Source organism: Pelophylax lessonae (genome assembly GCF_965119305.1).
Source record: "Pelophylax lessonae genome assembly, chromosome: 8".
NCBI lineage: Eukaryota > Metazoa > Chordata > Amphibia > Anura > Ranidae > Pelophylax > Pelophylax lessonae.
The window spans coordinates 36509144-36523643 of NC_138775.1; positions in this window are offsets into that span (position 1 = coordinate 36509144).

The window sequence follows — 14500 nt, forward strand, 5'->3', positions numbered from 1 at the left end:
AGAGACGGTCATCTGACTTTGACAGATCACCATACCGGGGATCTCCTCCCAGCTTTCCCTTTTCTCTCACAAACTCCATTTATTCTTATTGTTCTCCGCCAACTCTCAGACTCCGGAAGCCGGCGGAGCGCAATGCACATTTGTAATGCACATCGCTGGGCTCTGGTTATCTTCAATGGTTTTCTCTTTAAGCACCAATAACTCTGCATTTTAAATCTCTTCCAAAGAATTCCATTATAAAGAAGATTTCTAAGTGAGTTCTTTACTTACCTGTTGCGCATTTCCTCAGAACATGGAGAGGGAACTTTGTTGATGAGCCTGTGGGCGACCACTTTGTGCATGGTTCTCCTGAGGACAAAGAAAGAAAGGTATGTGAGTTATAGGTTCTATACATAAGAATATAACTGATTCCAAACATTTTCATGTAGTAGAGATACTTGTAAGAATCGTCACATGGAAACTCTGTAAGAAGTTATATAAAATCTCACTGGATATTGGAGGGACTCTGCTTACTGATCAGTCCTATGGATCTCCATAAATCTAATTCTTTAGTTTGAGTAATATGAAAGTCAGAGGGGCATAAAAAGCCCCCCCCCCCCCAGTGATTTCTGTTCTTTATTCCTGGGGGTGTTTATAAGACATGTAGATAAATGAGTTCTATATTCTACTGATATGTAATCCTCCGTGAAGGCCATGTGACGGCTTTAATTATCATGTATATATTGTGTATGTTCTTAAAATAAATTTATATAGAAAAACGTGTACTTACGTCCTTTTCGCTTGGTATATGGTGTTTAACACCTTCATCATCCATTTTGTCCTCTTAATTGCCAGATCCAGTTCTTTCACTTCAATTGCCTCTTTCCGACGCATTTCCTCATCTTTCCCCTCCGCTGAGTCATTGGTGTCTAGCACCTTCATCATCTCTCTCGTCTTCTGAACTGCCAGATCCAGTTCTTTCACTTCAATTGCCTCTTTCCAAGGCATTGCCTCATCTTTCACCTCCACTGGGACATTGGTGTAAAACACCTTCCTCACCAACATCTTCCTCCTAAATCCCAGTGCAAATTCTTCCTTATAGTTTGTCTCCTTTCTTGGCATTTCCTCCTCTTTCCTCTGTTGCTCCAGAGGCCTCTTCTCTAGTAAAGCTCTGATGCTCCACATTTTCGTTTCTTGGTTGGTATTCACTATTGAAATCTAAATGTAAAAAACAAAAGATGTTAGGTTGATGTTCAAATTTTAAAATGGAAATAAATTCCAAACGTTGTCTCTCGGTTGGCCGTTGGGTTTCCTATCAGGTGTGGAGGCGGCATGCCAGCTCCTAATAGGAACCCCACAGTCAACCGAAGCAGTATTATTAGTTTTGGATAGCATAGGGAAGGCTTAAGCCCCTGTTCATTTTTTTTTGGGGGGAGGGGTGTTGCAGTCTAGCCCCTGCTAGGGAGAGTTCCCTTTACTTCCTGAATTGGAGATGCAACAGAGGGTGAGACAAAATCTACCTAAAGTGCGGGGAATTCCTATCTTAGACTGTAGTTCCCAGAACATTGGATGATCCACCTTCAGCTATTGCTTTCATGACAACTCTATAAAATATAGGATTGTCACCAGAACAAATAAAGAAGGGCTCTCCCCAGCGGGAACACAGACTGCAATAAAAACTTGGAAGCACAGGCGCTCTCTACAAAGGGCGGAACTTTAAAGTTAAGCATTGTTGCAAGGGTCTGTGACGGGTCAGTCTTGGGTGGGGGGTCTGTGACGGGTCATTCTGGGGTGGGGGGTCTGTGATGGGTCAATCTGGGGTGGGGGGTCTGTGATGGGTCAGTCTGGGGTGGGGGGTCTGTGATGGGTCAGTCTGGGGTGGGGGGTCTGTGATGGGTCGGTTTGTGAAGGTGCTGTATTGTTATGAAAAGAACAGTTTAATATCGAGAGAGGACTGTGATGGGGGTTCTGTGATTGGGGGGGTTCTGTGATGGGGGTTCTGTGGTTGATTGGGGGGGTTCTGTGATTGGGCGGGGAGTTCTCTGATTGGGGGGGTGGTTCTGTGATGGCGGGGTTCTGTGATTGGGGGGGGCTTCTATGATGGCGGGGTTCTGTGATTGGGGAGTTCTATGATTGGGGGGGATCTGTGATTTAGGGGAACTGTGATAAGTCAGTCTGTGGTGGGGGGGTCTGTGATGGGGGGTCTGTGATAGGTGGGTCTGTGATGGGTCAGTCTGTGATTCGGGGTCTGTGATGACAGTCTGTGATGTAAAAGGGGGGGGGGGTACTGAAGATACTGATGTGAAGGGGGCGGGGGGGCAGAGGACACTGATGTAAAAGGGGGGTCTGTGATTTCTGCACTAGCAAAACACAGGTCTCTGCAAGGGTAATAGAAAACAATTGTTTTCTATGTGTCCTATTCACACTGTACCATCCCCCCTGAGTGCTGAGCAGTGCAGTGGGAAATGCAGACTGTTTCTGATCTGCGGTCCATGAACAAAAATTTAATTAAATTTTGACATTTCAATAAAGTTGAAAAAAAAAAGGTGTGATCTGTGTGTGGCCCTAAAGGGGTGTTTGTGTGCGGGCGCTGTGACGTGCACGAGGGGCTGCGATTGGAGGATATCATGTGGAGTTATAGCACCAATATGACACTCCGACAACCCCTGGAAGAACATTTTTCTGACCGGACCCCATGAATTTTATTTCGGTCCCCCTGCGTTAGAGGATACTTACTTTTGTAGTTTTGCTACGCTCAAGTGCTGTAGAAATGCTCGTGATTTTGTCTTCTTTATTCTCTATTTTAGCTGGAATGCTATGCAAGAAATTCTGTAAGAGAAAGTTGGATTTAATATATTTTGTTTTGCTAAAATTTTGGCATGAAAGTGAAATAAAACAGAGAATGTGTGAGCTTTATATTTTACTAAAATACTGTACATTAGTTGATATCTCCCTCGTGTTTCCATAAACCTTCCCTTCTATAAGTCATGTCTAGCCAATGATTTGTTGCTGTGAATAGAGTAGGTAAGGGTTAGATCCCCCATGGAATTATTCACCAACATGGACAAGCAATGATGTCTTATGATTTGGAGAGATTTCTGAAGCGGTCACTAAAAATGAAGGCTCCGCCCACCTCAAATCTGATATTTCAGTTGTACCGACATTTCCTATAATGTCCCTGAAATGTATTGGGAGGAATTCAACTGAAATGTCCGTTGGGATTTAAAATGAGCGCAGCCAAGGTGATGGCTTGTCCCTGTAATCAGTGTCTGTCTAGCTATATACCTCTATACATCTAATAGATTTTGAAAAATATATATAAAAATCAATAATATTTAAAATCAATAAACTCCAATAAGATTAATAAGGACTTATAGAAGATCTGGTTGGAGTTTGATTCCAATCAGATTAATAGGAGAATATAGGAAATATTAGCAGGAGAGAAAAAAAAAGCAGCCTACTTACTTGAAGCTTAAATCTCAAGTGAGCTGCTGGGGGCGCTCTCCTATTTATATAGTGTAGACTGAGTCACATGACCAGTTTTTTTTTCCCCCTTGTTTGGTAGCTCCTCCCATCTCAGGCCAACTGACAGTTAGGCTGAGGTGAGCCCAAGGAAATGTAGTCACATGACCTTAACCCTTTCACTGCTAGAGCATTTTTTATTTTTTTACTTATAGAAGATCTGGTTGGAGTTTGATCGCTATCAGATCAGATTAATAAGAGAATAGAAGAAATCTTAGGAGGAGAGAAAAACACGTCCTACTTACCAGAAGCTCAACTCACAACTGGCAGTAGGTGGCGCTGTCTCTCCTTATATACATGTTGCTACCCTGTGATGTCATCAGTGGGCGGAGTCAGTGCCCATATTTGGTATTGGTGTCAGTTAGGCTCAGCTGAGTTAAGGGAAATTTGAAATTGCAGTCACATGACCAAGGAGCTTTAACCTTTTCACTGCCAGATCTTTTTTTTGTAATTTACTTGATTTCAAAATAATTTTAGAAACTGATATACCACCCCCGCCGACATGATATATTTTCTGAAAGCAGAGACTCTGGGGAATAAAAAAATGGCTGTTCCAATTTTATATGTCACACAATATTTGCGTAACGATTTATGAAACACAAAAATGTCAGTGATAAATACGCTGAAGTGAAATAATCAGATAGTAAGTGTGGCCTCTTAGGAGCGCCGCATCGTCATTGCAAGTTGCCGAGGACCGCACTGCAGGCGGCCACGGCCTCTCCAATATTGGTATCGGTTTCCTGTGTCCATTAGTTAACATCTAACTGTAAGTGCACTGGATACTTTTGTTTTAATAAATTGTCAAAGGTACTGAGCTATGGTCTGATTCTGTTTCTGTGAGATACACGTGGAAGCCCTCACCTGTGCGGAGAGTAACACCCAGAACAAGAGTGGACCGGGATTGGGTTGAGACACCGAAAGATCAGTGAGACAGTCGCCTTTTGGTTTGAGCGATCCGGTAAGAGGCCACACTTACTATCTGATTATTTCACGGTGACCTCCCTGAATTCCCAAGACACTACTGGGCTGATTATCCGTCCTTAACCTCTTTTCTCTATGGTAAGGGGCTAATCCCCACAAAGGTGGTGGAACCCATCTGCACCCCACGGATCTAGAGGAACCCACAGAGTGGATTTTACTTTAGCCTTTGAGGGGACGATTGGGACTTTATGCACTTTTATATGTATATGGACTATACACTGAGGTGGCAACCATTGAAATATTGGACACTTTTTCTTTGAATTACTTGTGTACTTTGTTGGTTTATGTTGGTATCACATTATCCATTTATCATCACCTATTCACCATAACACACCCAAGTATATGCACCAGGGTGCATAGTATTTACTGTACACCCGTTCAAGTGCACATCAATTTTGGAAACACATCACAGGTATATGGGGGACACTCATTATAGTGTCACACCTTTTCCTGATTTATGACACTAGTGAATTTTAGCGCACCTGATTTCTTTTCTACACAATTTTATCATATCTGCCATATAAATTATTTTTCAAAAATAAAAAGGATTCAAACACAGCGATCTTGGTGCGATCAAATTCTTTTAAGGTCAGAGGAGGGATTTGGGGTCTTAAAGACCCCAGATCTCTCCATAAAGAATACCCGTCACATGACTATTCCTGTCACAAATATGTTTACATTCCTTCTGACAGCAATAAAAGTGATTATAAAAATGTAAAGTGACAGTGTAACCATAAAATAAATGCAGAAATTAAAAGTGCCTCCATCCCGCCCACGCAAAGATGAACGCATGCGTCGGTCCCACATGCACACAATCAGCGATTGTCCGCTATCCCTGCAAATATCATATCATGGGGGCGGTAATTCTAGGGCCAGACCTCCTCTGTAAGTCTAAGGTGATAACCTATAACCGCTTTTAAAGCATCGCCTGTAGTTAGTAAAATTTACGCCGTTTGTTGCCGTTGCGCGGGTGTGCGCAATTTTAAAGCGTGACGTTTGCTATCTGTTTACTTCGTGTTTCATCATTGTTTATATTGTAACAAAAAGTTGGGGTTTGTATTGTATTGTGTTTTTTTTTTTTTTTGCCTCAAGATTCAAAAAAGTCAATTTTTTCCCCAAAAATTTTATTTAACCACTTCGGGACTGCCCGCCGCAGTTTTATGTCGGTACTTTGACCTTAAATATCAGGGTTATGGCAGTAGATAGCAGATAGCTGCCATAACCCCGCTATTTTTTTAAACTGCGGGCAGTCCGCTTTAACATAAGGGTGGTCACAGCGGCATATTCGCCGCAGGATCACCCTTATGGGAGGCGGGAGAGGTGCACCCCTCTCCCACCGCTTCCTGGTCATTTTCCTTGCTTAGCAGACCCGCCGGCAGCGGGGAAAATGATCCGGTCCGCTGTCCCCTCATGCAGGAAGTCGAGTGAGGGCAAGATGGCCCCCACTCCACTCTATGGCCTTGGAGGACTGGAGCATAATATGTCGTTTCCTAACAACCGATTTATAAAGTCCATTTTTTTTTCAAGATATAAAAAATATTTTTTATTTTTTTTTTTTTTTTTTTTTTTTTTAGTGTTGATGTGAGGTGTGAGGTATTTTTGACCCCAAATCTCACAATAAAGAGGACCTGTCATGCTTATTTCTATTACAAGGGATGTTTACATTCCTTGTAATAGGAATGAAAGGGATCAAAAATAAAAAAAAAAAAGGATAAAAATAAAGAATTAAAGCGCCCTGTCCCCGTTAGCTCGCGCGCATACTAAGACTAACGCATATGCAAATCGCAACCACATATGTAAACGATGTTCAAACCACACATATGAGGTAACACCGCGATTATTAGAGTGAGAGCAATAATTCTATTCCTGGACCTCCTCTGTAACTCTAAACTGGTAACCTGTTGAAATTTTTAAAGTGTCGCCTATGGGGATTTTTAAGTACCAGCGTTTGTCGCCATTTCGCGAGTGTGCGCAATTTTGACGCATGACATGTTGGGTATCTATTTACTCTGCATAACATTTCACATTATAAAAAACAAATTGGCCTAACGTTACTGTTTTCTTATTGTTTAATTTAAACAAAAAAAAGTTTTTTTTTCCCCAAAAAATTGCGTTTATAAGACTGCTGCACAAATACGGTATGATTAAAAATATTGCAACAATCTCCATTATATTCTCTAGGGTCTCTGCTAAAAAAAATAATAATGATGTCTGGGGGTTCTAAGTAATTATATTGCAAAAAAAAAACTGATTTTAACTTGTAAAGAACAAGTGCCAGAAAAAGGCCCGGTCCAGAAGTGGTTAAAAAAAACTGCTGCGCAAATAACATGTGACATAAAAAACTGCAAAACCCCCCAATTTATTCTCTATGGTCTCTGCTAAAAAAAAAAAAAAATATTGAGTTTTGGGGTTCTAAGACATTTTCTAGCAAAAAAAAAAAATACTGATTGTTACATGTATACAAGATCCATAAAAATGGTCTCCAAGGGGTTAATGCCTCTGAAATGTATTGGGATGATTTAAACAGAAATGTCAGTTAGGATTTAATTAGAGAATCCAAGCTAACTGCATGTCCCTGTATATACATAATTATTATCTATCTCTCCATCTATCTATCTTTTTATCAATTATATTTAAAATCAATAAACTCCATTAAAAAGTATTAAATAATGATAGAAGATCTGGTTGGAGTTTGATTTCAATCAGATCAGATTAATAGGAGAATATAGGAAATATTAGGAGGAGAGAAAAAAAAAAAGCAGCCTACTTACTTGAAGCTTAAATCTCAAGTGAGCTGCTGGGGGCGCTCTCCTATTTATATAGTGCTGACTGAGTCACATGACCAGTTTTTTTTATATGTTAGCTCCTCCCATCTCAGGCCAACTGACAGTTAGGCTGAGCTGAGCCCAGGGAAATGAAGTCACATGACCTTAACCCTTATCTGTGAATAACGGCTGAGAATTATGGATCTCACTCTGGCGTGTGCAGCGATATGTCACATGTGTAGCGCAATAGGCGCCCCCAACATTTTAGTTCATACGTGCATGTATGTGGGTGCGGGGCTCAAAAACTGGGGTAGGGGAGGATTGCTCTTGGGTAGAACTATAATTCTTTACACATTATTTTAAAAGATTTTTAAAATGAATTTTGTTCCTCATATAGGTGACAAAAAGTGCTCCATGTGATGCATTCTATCATGTATGCTATATAATTGTATAATAATAATAGTGTGTGACTGTGGGGGACATTAGAGTGTAAGCTCCTCTGGTACAGAGACTGATGTGACTGTGGGGGAGGGGACATTAGAGTGTAAGCTCCTCTGGTACAGAGACTGATGTGACTGTGGGGGAGGGGACATTAGAGTGTAAGCTCCTCTGGTACAGAGACTGATGTGACTGTGGGGGAGGGGACATTAGAATGTAAGCTCCTCTGGTACAGAGACTGATGTGACTGGTTCAGTGATCTCTGTACAGCGCTGTGGTATAGGTCAGAGCTATATAAAAATATAATATTAGTAAGTGACTGGGAGAGGGGGGAGCATTAGAGTGTAAGCTCCTCTGGTACAGAGACTGATGTGACTGTGGGGGAGGGAACATTAGAGTGTAAGCTCCTCTGGTACAAAGACTGATGTGAATCTCTCAGTGTTTCTGCACATCGCTGCGGTATATGTCAGAGCCGTCACTGACCAATCTCCTCTCTATGCAGGGTACACTAACTCTCTTCACCAATGAGAGCGGAGGGATCATTGATGACCTCATCGTCCCCAACACCTTCGAGGGTCACCTCTATGTGGTGTCCAATGCCGGCTGTGCAGAGAAAGACTCCGCCCATATCAAGGTACCACCCCGCCCCCTTTTATTTCTTATTTTAATTTATAATTTATATATTTTAATAAAATTATTAATTTATAAATGTAATTTCTTATTGTTTAATTTAAAAAAAAACAGATTTATTTTCCCAAAAAAATTGTGTTTATAAGACTGCTGCGCAAATACGGTATGATTAAAAATATTGCAACAATCTCCATTATATTCTCTAGGGTCTCTGCTAAAAAAAATAATGATGTCTGGGGGTTCTAAGTAATTATATTGCAAAAAAAAACATTTTAACTTGTAAAGAACAAGTGCCAGAAAAAGGCCCGGTCCAGAAGTGGTTAAAAAAACTGCTGCACAAATAACATGTGACATAAAAAAACTGCAAAACCCCCCAATTTATTCTCTAGGGTCTCTGCTAAAAAAAAAAAAAAAATTGAGTTTGGGGGTTCTAAGACATTTTCTAGCAAAAAAAAAACAAATACTGATTGTTACATGTATACAAGATCCATAAAAATGGTCTCCAAGGGGTTAATGCCTCTGAAATGTATTGGGATGATTTAAACAGAAATGTCAGTTAGGATTTAATTAGAGAATCCAAGCTAACTGCATGTCCCTGTATATACATAATTATTATCTATCTCTCCGTCTATTTATCTTTTTATCAATTATATTTAAAATCAATAAAATCCATTAAAAAGTATTAAATAATGATAGAAGATCTGGTTGGAGTTTGATTCCAATCAGATTAATAGGAGAATATAGGAAATATTAGGAGGAGAGAAAAAAAAAAGCAGCCTACTTACTTGAAGCTTAAATCTCAAGTGAGCTGCTGGGGGCGCTCTCCTATTTATATAGTGCTGACTGAGTCACATGACCAGTTTTTTTTATATGTTAGCTCCTCCCATCTCAGGCCAACTGACAGTTAGGCTGAGCTGAGCCCAGGGAAATGAAGTCACATGACCTTAACCCTTATCTGTGAATAACGGCTGAGAATTATGGATCTCACTCTGGCGTGTGCAGCGATATGTCACATGTGTAGCGCAATAGGCGCCCCCAACATTTTAGTTCATACGTGCATGTATGTGGGTGCGGGGCTCAAAAACTGGGGTAGGGGAGGATTGCTCTTGGGTAGAACTATAATTCTTTACACATTATTTTAAAAGATTTTTAAAATGAATTTTGTTCCTCATATAGGTGACAAAAAGTGCTCCATGTGATGCATTCTATCATGTATGCTATATAATTGTATAATAATAATAGTGTGTGACTGTGGGGGACATTAGAGTGTAAGCTCCTCTGGTACAGAGACTGATGTGACTGTGGGGGAGGGGACATTAGAGTGTAAGCTCCTCTGGTACAGAGACTGATGTGACTGTGGGGGAGGGGACATTAGAGTGTAAGCTCCTCTGGTACAGAGACTGATGTGACTGGTTCAGTGATCTCTGTACAGCGCTGTGGTATAGGTCAGAGCTATATAAAAATATAATATTAGTAAGTGACTGGGAGAGGGGGGAGCATTAGAGTGTAAGCTCCTCTGGTACAGAGACTGATGTGACTGTGGGGGAGGGAACATTAGAGTGTAAGCTCCTCTGGTACAGAGACTGATGTAAATCTCTCAGTGTTTCTGCACATCGCTGCGGTATATGTCAGAGCCGTCACTGACCAATCTCCTCTCTATGCAGGGTACACTAACTCTCTTCACCAATGAGAGCGGAGGGATCATTGATGACCTCATCGTCCCCAACACCTTCGAGGGTCACCTCTATGTGGTGTCCAATGCCGGCTGTGCAGAGAAAGACTCCGCCCATATCAAGGTACCACCCCGCCCCCTTTTATTTCTTATTTTAATTTATAATTTATATATTTTAATAAAATTATTAATTTATAAATGTAAATTCTTATTGTTTAATTTAAAAAAAAAACAGATTTATTTTCCCAAAAAAATTGCGTTTATAAGACTGCTGCGCAAATACGGTATGATTAAAAATATTGCAACAATCTCCATTATATTCTCTAGGGTCTCTGCTAAAAAAATAATGATGTTGGGGGTTCTAAGTAATTATATTGCAAAAAAAAAAAAACATTTTAACTTGTAAAGAACAAGTGCCAGAAAAAGGCCCGGTCCAGAAGTGGTTAAAAAAACTGCTGCACAAATAACATGTGACATAAAAAAACTGCAAAACCCCCCAATTTATTCTCTAGGGTCTCTGCTAAAAAAAAAAAAAAAAAAAAATTGAGTTTGGGGGTTCTAAGGCATTTTCTAGCAAAAAAAAAAAACCAAATACTGATTGTTACATGTATACAAGATCCATAAAAATGGTCTCCAAGGGGTTAATGCCTCTGAAATGTATTGGGATGATTTAAACAGAAATGTCAGTTTTGAAATTGCAGTCACATGACCAAGGAGCTTTAACCTTTTCACTGCCAGATCTTTTTTTTGAAATTGCAGTCACATGACCAAGGAGCTTTAACCTTTTCACTGCCAGATCTTTTTTTTGAAATTGCAGTCACATGACCAAGGAGCTTTATCCTTTTCACTGCCAGATCTTTTTTTTGTAATTTACTTGATTTCAAAATAATTTTAGAAACTGATATACCACCCCCGCCGACATGATATATTTTCTGAAAGCAGAGACTCTGGCGAATAAAATAATGGCAGTTCCAATTTTATATGTCACACAATATTTGCGTTACGATTTATGAAACACAAAAATGTCAGTAATAAATACGCTGAAGTTGATTTTAGCGCGCACATATGTAATATTTTACCATATTTATTGATAGAATATAAAAGATGAGGTTACACAGACTAAACAGATAACCAGCGTGCCAAGCCTTAAAATTGCGTGCACGCATAAAACGGCGACAAACCGTATATTATCCATAGGGAATGATTTTTAAAGCCCCAACTGGTCATCGGTTTGGAGGTAATAATGAATAATGAGCCTAAAATTATTCATCTCACTCTGGCGCCGGGCGATATGTAACATGGTGCACAATAGAGGTTTTGGTGCATAGGTGCTCCGACATGTGCATTTCATAGCAGCATGTATGTGGGGGTGGGGCTCATCATTTTTTGGGGGGATTTTAAACACTTGGGTGCAACTTTAATTTTTGACACTTTTATTTTAATTTCTTTTTTTTTGTACTAAACTTTTCTTTATCACATAGGAGACAAAAAGTCCCCCATGTAATGCATTTTATCATATCTGCCATATAAATTATTTTTCAAAAATAAAAAGGATTCAAACACAGCGATCTTGGTGCGATCAAATGCTTTTAAGGTCAGAGGAGGGATTTGGGGTCTTATAGACCCCAGATCTCTCCATAAAGAATACCCGTCACATGACTATTCCTGTCACAAATATGTTTACATTCCTTCTGACAGCAATAAAAGTGATTATAAAAATGTAAAGTGACAGTGTAACCATAAAATAAATGCAGAAATTAAAAGTGCCTCCGTCCCGCCCACGCAAAGATGAACGCATGCGTCGGTCCCACATGCACACAATCAGCGATCGTCCGTTATCCCTGCGAATATCATATCATGGGGGCGGAAATTCTAGGGCCAGACCTCCTCTGTAAGTCTAAGCTGATAACCTATAACCGCTTTTAAAGCATCGCCTGTAGTTAGTAAAATTTACGCCGTTTGTTGCCGTTGCGTGGGTGTGCGCAATTTTAAAGCGTGACGTTTGCTATCTGTTTACTTCGTGTTTCATCATTGTTTATATTGTAACAAAAAGTTGGGGTTTGTATTGTATTGTGTTTTTTTTTTTTTTTGCCTCAAGATTCAAAAAAGTGTATTTTTTCCCCAAAAATTTTATTTAACCACTTCGGGACCGCCCGCCGCAGTTTTATGTCGGTACTTTGACCTTAAATATCAGGGTTATGGCAGTAGATAGCAGATAGCTGCCATAACCCTGCTATTTTTTTAAACTGCGGGCAGTCCGCTTTAACATAAGGGTGGTCACAGCGGCATATTCGCCGCAGGATCACCCTTATGGGAGGCGGGAGAGGTGCACCCCTCTCCCACCGCTTCCTGGTCATTTTCCTTGCTTAGCAGACCCGCCGGCAGCGGGGAAAATGATCCGGTCCGCTGTCCCCTCATGCAGGAAGTCGAGTGAGGGCAAGATGGCCCCCGCTCCACTCTATGGCCTTGGAGGACTGGAGCATCATACGTCGTTTCCTAGCAACCGATTTATAAAGTCCATTTTTTTTTCAAGATATAAAAAATATTTTTTTTTTTTTTTTGTGTTGATGTGAGGTGTGAGGTATTTTTGACCCCAAATCTCACAATAAAGAGGACCTGTCATGCTTATTTCTATTACAAGGGATGTTTACATTCCTTGTAATAGGAATGAAAGGGATCAAAAATTTAAAAAAAAAAAAAAAAAAGTATAAAAATAAAGAATTAAAGCGCCCTGTCCCCGTTAGCTCGCGCGCATACTAAGACTAACGCATATGCAAATCGCAAACACATATGTAAACGATGTTCAAACCACACATATGAGGTAACACCACGATTATTAGAGTGAGAGCAATAATTCTATCCCTGGACCTCCTCTGTAACTCTAAACTGGTAACCTGTTGAAATTTTTAAAGTGTCGCCTATGGGGATTTTTAAGTACCAGCGTTTGTCGCCATTTCGCGAGTGTGCGCAATTTTGACGCATGACATGTTGGGTATCTATTTACTCTGCATAACATTTCACATTATAAAAAACAAATTGGCCTAACGTTACTGTTTTCTTATTGTTTAATTTAAACAAAAAAAAAGTTTTTTTTTCCCCAAAAAATTGCGTTTATAAGACTGCTGCACAAATACGGTATGATTAAAAATATTGCAACAATCTCCATTATATTCTCTAGGGTCTCTGCTAAAAAAAAAAATAATGATGTCTGGGGGTTCTAAGTAATTATATTGCAAAAAAAAAAACTGATTTTAACTTGTAAAGAACAAGTGCCAGAAAAAGGCCCGGTCCAGAAGTGGTTAAAAAAAACTGCTGCGCAAATAACATGTGACATAAAAAACTGCAAAACCCCCCAATTTATTCTCTAGGGTCTCTGCTAAAAAAAAAAAAATATATATTGAGTTTGGGGGTTCTAAGGCATTTTCTAGCAAAAAAAAAAAAATACTGATTGTTACATGTATACAAGATCCATAAAAATGGTCTCCAAGGGGTTAATGCCTCTGAAATGTATTGGGATGATTTAAACAGAAATGTCAGTTAGGATTTAATTAGAGAATCCAAGCTAACTGCATGTCCCTGTATATACATAATTATTATCTATCTCTCCATCTATTTATCTTTTTATCAATTATATTTAAAATCAATAAAATCCATTAAAAAGTATTAAATAATGATAGAAGATCTGGTTGGAGTTTGATTCCAATCAGATTAATAGGAGAATATAGGAAATATTAGGAGGAGAGAAAAAAAAAAGCAGCCTACTTACTTGAAGCTTAAATCTCAAGTGAGCTGCTGGGGGCGCTCTCCTATTTATATAGTGCTGACTGAGTCACATGACCAGTTTTTTTTTATATGTTAGCTCCTCCCATCTCAGGCCAACTGACAGTTAGGCTGAGCTGAGCCCAGGGAAATGAAGTCACATGACCTTAACTCTTATCTGTGAATAACGGCTGAGAATTATGGATCTCACTCTGGCGTGTGCAGCGATATGTCACATGTGTAGCGCAATAGGCGCCCCCAACATTTTAGTTCATACGTGCATGTATGTGGGTGCGGGGCTTAAAAACTGGGGTAGGGGAGGATTGCTCTTGGGTAGAACTATAATTCTTTACACATTATTTTAAAAGATTTTTAAAATGAATTTTGTTCCTCATATAGGTGACAAAAAGTGTTCCATGTGATGCATTCTATCATGTATGCTATATAATTGTATAATAATAATAGTGTGTGACTGTGGGGGACATTAGAGTGTAAGCTCCTCTGGTACAGAGACTGATGTGACTGTGGGGGAGGGGACATTAGAGTGTAAGCTCCTCTGGTACAGAGACTGATGTGACTGTGGGGGAGGGGACATTAGAGTGTAAGCTCCTCTGGTACAGAGACTGATGTGACTGGTTCAGTGATCTCTGTACAGCGCTGTGGTATAGGTCAGAGCTATATAAAAATATAATATTAGTAAGTGACTGGGAGAGGGGGGAGCATTAGAGTGTAAGCTCCTCTGGTACAGAGACTG